The sequence below is a fragment of the Choloepus didactylus genome, assembly GCF_015220235.1.
Source record: "Choloepus didactylus isolate mChoDid1 chromosome 13 unlocalized genomic scaffold, mChoDid1.pri SUPER_13_unloc1, whole genome shotgun sequence".
In the NCBI taxonomy this organism is placed as follows: domain Eukaryota; kingdom Metazoa; phylum Chordata; class Mammalia; order Pilosa; family Megalonychidae; genus Choloepus; species Choloepus didactylus.
In genome coordinates, this window is record NW_023637588.1 from 2,075,986 (window position 1) to 2,082,654 (window position 6,669).

General features: G+C 38.5%; 1 pseudogene; it reads right to left on the reverse strand.

Annotated features, from left to right (window-relative positions):
• Positions 1–4,004: 4,004 nt before the first annotated feature.
• On the reverse strand, positions 4,005–4,962 carry LOC119524792 (annotated as a pseudogene).
• Positions 4,963–6,669: the final 1,707 nt, after the last annotated feature.

Consider the following 6,669-nt stretch of genomic DNA (forward strand, 5'->3'; position numbering starts at 1 on the left):
CAGCAGAAATGGAGGAACAATTTTCACTTCTATATTTATACTAGAAAAACATGAGATGTACTAGCCTCTGCTTATTCTGTCATCTATGAAAGCACTCAATTTGTCCACCATTTACTCTTTTCTTAGCCTTCTAATATACACTAGGTAAGTAAAAACTTTTTTATTTATAATATCTGAAGGCATTACACATAACAGATAAAGTTAAGTGGATGGATGATGGAAAGCTCAGTGGGGTCTCTGTTTAGTTAATATTTTAGGGCTTTTTGTACAGACTCACAATTACTATTAAAACACCAAACCTAGCCCCAACTAGTTAAAAAGTGATATATTTGTCTACAAACATATCAAATGGAGAACTTAACCTGAAAATTGAGCAACTTAAATTGAGGGTACTAAATTAGCTAATAAAATTATCTTGATCTATTCCTTCTATGTTTATCTACTACCATTTTATTAGAGCATACATGGAAAACTTTGTAGGATTGTAGCAATGTTTTGATCTTAACAGTGGAAATCAATTTTAAATCAACCTCAAAATGTTTATTGACAGCAAGTCACATATTATACTTTATTAGTGATATAGGTCACTCTATACTACATTTTAATATCAGTGGTAAGAGAATACAGGTGGTCATTGAAGGTGACTAAGAATATAGAACAAAAACATAATCAATGATATTCAGAAGAGGTTCCTAAATAAATAATACTGTCACACTAATATAATCAGAAAATATTTTACTTATGCTGCTTTTTTTAAATTAGATCACCAGTGATGTGGAAATGTTCCCAGAAATTTTCCAATCAAAAGTTGTTCACCAAGAGGGTGGGGCAAGATGTTGGCCTAGGGAGGTGTGGAATTTAGTCTGTTCTCCAGAGCAGCTAGTAAACAGTTGGGATCTACTAGTAAATGGTCGGGAATGACAGTTTGGGGGGCATCCCTGACCAGACACACATAGTACACCAGTCTGGAATGGGTGACAGGGCAGAGACCACAGCATAGAAGAAATGGAAATGTTCTCATATAGATTGTGGTGGTGAATGCATAACTATGTATACCAGGAACCATTGATTATTTACTTAGGATGAATTGTATCATGTGTGAATAAAACTATTTAAAAAATGAAAAGAAAGATACAAGTGCTAGAGAAAATGTGGAGGGAGGGATGTACCTATTCACTGTTGGTAGGGAAGTAGAATGGTGCTGTCCATCTGGAGGACAGTGTGGAAGTTCCACAGGAGGCCAAGTATATGGTTGTCATATGATCCTGCAACCCCTTTATTAGGTAGAAGAGCTGAAAGCAGGCTTGAGAATGGACATTTGCAAGCTGTTGTTTTATGGTGGTAGTAGTCATGATTTGCAATGGATGGATGTGGCCTAAGGGTATATCTACTGATGAATGGGGGGGGGGGGGGCAACTGTGCTGTATGCATAGAATGGAATAGTGAATGGTTGCAAGGACTAATGAAGTTGTGAGGCATCCAACTAGATGAATGAATCTTCAGGACAGTATATTGAGTGAAATAAGCCAGAAACAGACTAATATTATAAAACCTCACTAATATGGACTAAATATAATGTGCATACTCTGAGAATGAATTTGAAAGCATAGGTTATCAGGAAAAAGCTTATTGTAAAGGTTCTCAGATTATAAACTCTTACAGCAGTCACATCTATTCATTAGTTAGGATTATTTCTAAATTCTGAGATGCTGAGCTCTTTGTGTATAACCTAGTCATTTCATGGATCTTTGGGTATCTGTGTGACACCTGAGACTCAGAGCTAAGTGTTATGGAGCTATGAAAGTCAGTATTACCCCATACAGCAACTGTTTAAAAGGCTGAAAAAGAGATCAGACTTCAATTAGAGACATGAATGAAGCTGATCTGGTTAGGACTAAAGGATAATCTACCATATTGATAGTGTTTTAAAAAATTCAACTTCTGTGAGAGACCAAAGGAAAAGATGTGTATTTGGTACAAAATTTGTATTTTCAGTACCACAGCATCTTATTTAACTTGTATGTTCAGTTTATTTGAACACCACAATTACATGAAACCTTGAATAGGGAATGAGATCATGTTGGTTTATACAGGTTAGAGTGATGCCCCAATACATCCCAGTGTAATTTGGAAGGGAATAAAATAGTATTTGCAAACCCCCTTGAGAGACTGGGGGGAAATGTGGAAATATTTAACTTCTCCACCTGCAGACTTCCTGATATTCTTGCAAGCAATTGGGACTGCAATTTAAGGGGCTAAGCCATTGATCTTGGGGCTTGCCCTTATGAAACATATTCCTGCAAAGGTGAAGATAAGTGTACTTATAATTTCGCTTAAGAGTCACCCCCAGAGAACTTCTTTTGTTGTTCAGACATGGCCTCTCTCTATAAGCCAACTCTGCAGGTGAACTCACTGCCCTCCCCCCTATATTGGACATGACTCCCAGGGGTCTAATTCTCCCAGACAATGTGGGACATAACTCCCAGGGATGAGCCCAGCCCTGGCATCATGGGATTGTGAAAGCTTTCTTGGGCCAAAATAAAGTTTCAGTGGCTGAGAGATTTCAAATAGATTTGAGAAGTCATTCTGAGGGTTTATTCTATTCATTTTATAGATATCCCTTTGTAGTTTTTAGTGCACTGGAATAGCTAGAAGGAAATACCTGAAACTGTTGAACTGTAATCCAGTAGCCTTGATTCTTGAAGAAGATTGCATAATTATATAGCTCTTAAGTTGTGACTATGTAATTGTGAAATCCTTGTGATTGACACTCCCTGTATGCAGTGTTTGGACAAGGAGTAAGTAAACAAAGACAATAAATAAATAAATAAATAAATAAATAACAGGGGGATAAGGGGTATGGGATGTTTTAGGTGTTCATTTTTATTTTTATACTTATTTTATTTTTTAGAATAATGGGAATGTTCAAAAATTGTTGTTATGAATGCAAATCTATATGATGATACTGTGAACCAATGATTGGACACTTTGGATGATATCAGGTATGTCAATATGTCTCAGTAAAATTTAATTAAATAAAAGTTGATCACCAATAGTCATGAAGGTCACGTGAACCCATGTAATATAGTTTGGATGTTGGTGGTGGCTGCACAATCTTGTTAGTGTGATTATTACCAATGTATTTTGCATTTGAATATGGTTGAAATGGAAAATTTTGATTTGTGATTGTGTTATTATAATAACTTTTTAAACAATTTATTCTGGATTCTTAAAAGCCATGGTTGGCAAGCCTGGGAAGAATTAGGAATAGTGCTACCTGACTGAGAATACTTTCAAGAAAATGTCAGTGAATCCAGACAGGCATGTTGGCTAAGGCTGAGACACTTACAGCTTTCAGCTATAATTCTTAAATGATGCTGTGACATAATGTTTTTTTCTGTCAATATCTCAGGATTATCAAAATAACAGTGATTATTTTTACAAAAAAGAATATGTTTTCTTAAAAGGCTATGTGTTTAGTCGTTTGGAGTCATATATACCATGGAAAAATATATTCTTAAACTAAAAACTTTCCTGTGGGAATGAGCCCATTTCAGGTAGCACATTTTGATGAGGTTACTTCAGTTAGGTTGTGGTCCACCTCAATCAGGATGGGTCTTAATCCTATTACTAGAGTCCATTATAAGAAGAATGAAATTCAGACAGAGAGAAAGCCAAAAAGGAAGCAGCCAGAAGCTGAAAATGAAAGGAACCTGGAAGAGAAGAGAGAGAGCAGGAAACAGCATCATCTGCCTTGACATGTGACAAGCTAAGGACAAGGATCACTAGCAGCCAGCCCCAGAGTACCAGTCTTTCAGGAGAAAGCATTGCCTTGCTGTTGCCTTGAATTGGAAGTTTTTTTAGTCTCAAAGCCATGAGCTAATAAAGTCCCATTTTTTAAGCTGACTCATTGCATGGTATTTGCTTGGTCAATCAAAGAAACTAAAGCAATGTGTCATGGAGGCAGTGATAGGGATGTTTGTTCCCAGGGCCTGGAATCCTTATTACTTCCTGGACACATCCCCAGCTCTGACTCTCTGAGAGGAGGAACACCTCCCCAGCACCTTCCTTAGAGCTGCTGCAACATCTTTATTTCTCAAGCTGCAGATGAGTGGGTTGAGCATGAGGGTGAGGATGGTGTAAAAATCAGACACTACCTTGTCTTTCTCTGGTGTGTGGTATGAATGGGGCAGAACATTGGTGTAGAAGGCTGCCCCATAGAAAATGCTCACCACCATAATATGGGAGGAACAAGTAGCAAAGTCTTTGTGCTGGCCCTCAGCAGGGTTCATCCAATGGATGGTGATCAGGATCTATGGGTAAGAAACACAGATGACAGATGGAAATAAGCAGCATGAGAACACAGCAGGTGTACATCAAGTTCTCATAGAGAGAGATGTCAATACATGACAGCTTCAGCACAGCTGGGATCTCACAGAAAAAAATGATTGATTTCTTGGGACCCACAGTAGGAGCAACTCATAATGACAGGGGTCAGCATAAATCTATCCAAAGAGCCACCAACCCAGGAACCCACTACCATAAACAAGCAACTTCTGAAGTTCATGAGGAGAAGGTTTCTGTGGGGGTTGCACACAGCTATGAACTGATCATAAGCCATGAGGACCAGTTAGAAGAACTCCTTTCCAATCAGGGTCAGATAGAGGAATATATGAACTGCAGAGCCTAGGAAGGAGATGGTCTTTTCCTTGGACAGAAGGTCTTGCAGCATCTTGGGGATGGTGATGCAGATATACACTCTATCCAGACAGAGAGCTGACTGAGTAGGAAGTACATGGGTGTGTGAAGATCGGAGTCCATGTGAATAAGCAGTACCATATTGGTTGTCACAGCCACCACAAAGATGAAGAGCATGACTGCAAAGATGAGTACAGGGAACATAGGATGGGTGATGAGTCCTAAAAGGATGAAGTCAGTGGAGTTCCAACAAATGGCCTCCATGTCTATGTCATATGAGAGCTCCTAGGATTTTAAAGGCAGAAGGTGAGTCAGTTAATTAATAATCCAGTATTCAGGGAGGGCCTGTCATGAATAGTATGTCAGAGTAGCGTGGAATGAAAGAGAACAGGGAATTTGGAGTCATAATCATTTGAATCTAAATTTCAAAATTAATTCTTTTTGTTATACTGGACAGACTAATCTCAAAATAGTATCATCATCTGTGAAAAGGACTTAAGTCTACTTTGTGATAGGCTGAAAGAGAAATATAAATATAAAACTCATAAAGTACCTGTTTCAGGCTGTTTTATTTTATTCTGAACCTTATTCTGCATGCATTTTTCCATCCTTATCACTTTAGGTTGAAATGTCCTGTGATTGGTAGCTGTGCCTTATCCCCCATATTTTCTTGAAATCAACATACATGTGTTGATTGAATTTAAATGGTCATTTGTCATTAAGATGATTACATTGCTAGGATCATCCAAAGACATCAATTTGTGCAATAATGAACTGACAGATAAAATAAATGTGGAGTCAATAATTCTAGGTTATTTTAACTTTGCTTGTTGTTATGTTTAAGTGTTGTGACTAAGTGGAATATCAAGGACTGACAAGGCAGGACTGCTGACTTCATCTGAAGATCTGAGACCACTGGTTTTGTGGTCTACTGTGCTTCAAAGGAAGCTTATGTTTTAGATGCAGATCACTGTAGTTAAAGTGACTACCAGTTCTAACAGCATAATTTAGGGACATAAATCTCATTTGAGGCCCTCAATAAACTTTTCTCAAAAAGCAGAGCTTAGGATTTATCATTGTGGTGTTCTTTCTGGCTAACACCCTGGAGCCTGCCAAAATGTTATGTTTTAGTACTATTCTAGTTTGCTAATGCTGATGGAATGCAAAACACCAGCAATGAACTGGCTTTTATAAAGGGGGATTATTTGGTTACAGTTACAGTCTTAAGGCCATAAAGTGTCCAAGATATCACATCAGCAATCAGGTATGTTCACTGGAAGATGGCCAATGGTGTCCAGAAAACCTCTGTTAGCTGGGAAGGAATGTGGCTGGTGTCTGCTCCAAAGTTCTGGTTTCAAAATGGTTTTCTCCCAGGACGTCCCTCTCTAGCTCACAGTTCCTCAAAAATGTCACTCTTAGTTGCTCTTGGGGTGTTTTTCCTCTCTCAGCTTCTCCAGAGCAAAAGTCTGCTTTTGATGGCTGTCTTCAAACTGTCCCATCATCTGCAGCTCCTCTCTCAGTTCCTGTGCATTCTTCAAAGTGTCCCTCTTGGCTGTAGCTCCTCTTCAAAATGTCACTCACAGCTGCACTGAGTTCCTTCTGCTTGTCAGCTCATTTATATGGCTCCACTGATCAAGGCCCACCCTAAATGGGTGGGACCATTCCTCCATGGAAATATCCAATCAGAGTCATCACCCACAGCTTGGTGGGGTGCATCTCCAAAGAAACAGTCAAAGAAATCTAAGCAAAACTGATAACAACTGCCCACACAAGATTACATCAAAGATAATGGCATTTGGGGGACACAATACACTCAAACTGGCACAGTACTATATAATATCATTCAATAATGCCCTAAACTTCTTAAAATGTTCCATCAAAATGTTAGGACAATTTCTCTGAAGGAGTGGCATTCGGGACATATCACAATATGATATATTATCCTAGGAATCTGTTCTAGGTGATATTCTC